We start from the raw sequence: 311 nt of genomic DNA, 5'->3' as shown, positions 1-311 counted from the left end.
AATCCCCCCTAATATCCCCCCTCTCCCCCCTCCCCTCTCGTCCGCACATGCGCAATGTCGCCCGCGGTCGTAAAAACGGTGTGTCAGTCCGCCGCGTTGCCCTGGGCTGCGCAGCGCTCATAGATCCTCATTATAATCTGCGCGCACTTTGCTCATCATCTGCCACCTCATTTTTCCTCTTTTTCCCCCCTCCCCGTCTCTTTTCGTTGCCTTCTTATTCCTCGTTCACCATCTCATTCTATCCCACCGCCTTCCCATTCTCTTTTCTTTCTCTCCTCTCCGATCGTTTTCATTTTTAATGGATTTAATTC

The sequence above is a fragment of the Frankliniella occidentalis genome, unplaced genomic scaffold, assembly GCF_000697945.3.
Source record: "Frankliniella occidentalis isolate FOCC.00 unplaced genomic scaffold, Focc_3.1 Scaffold253, whole genome shotgun sequence".
Taxonomy (NCBI): Eukaryota; Metazoa; Arthropoda; class Insecta; order Thysanoptera; family Thripidae; genus Frankliniella; species Frankliniella occidentalis.
This window is presented reverse-complemented; position numbering follows the sequence as displayed.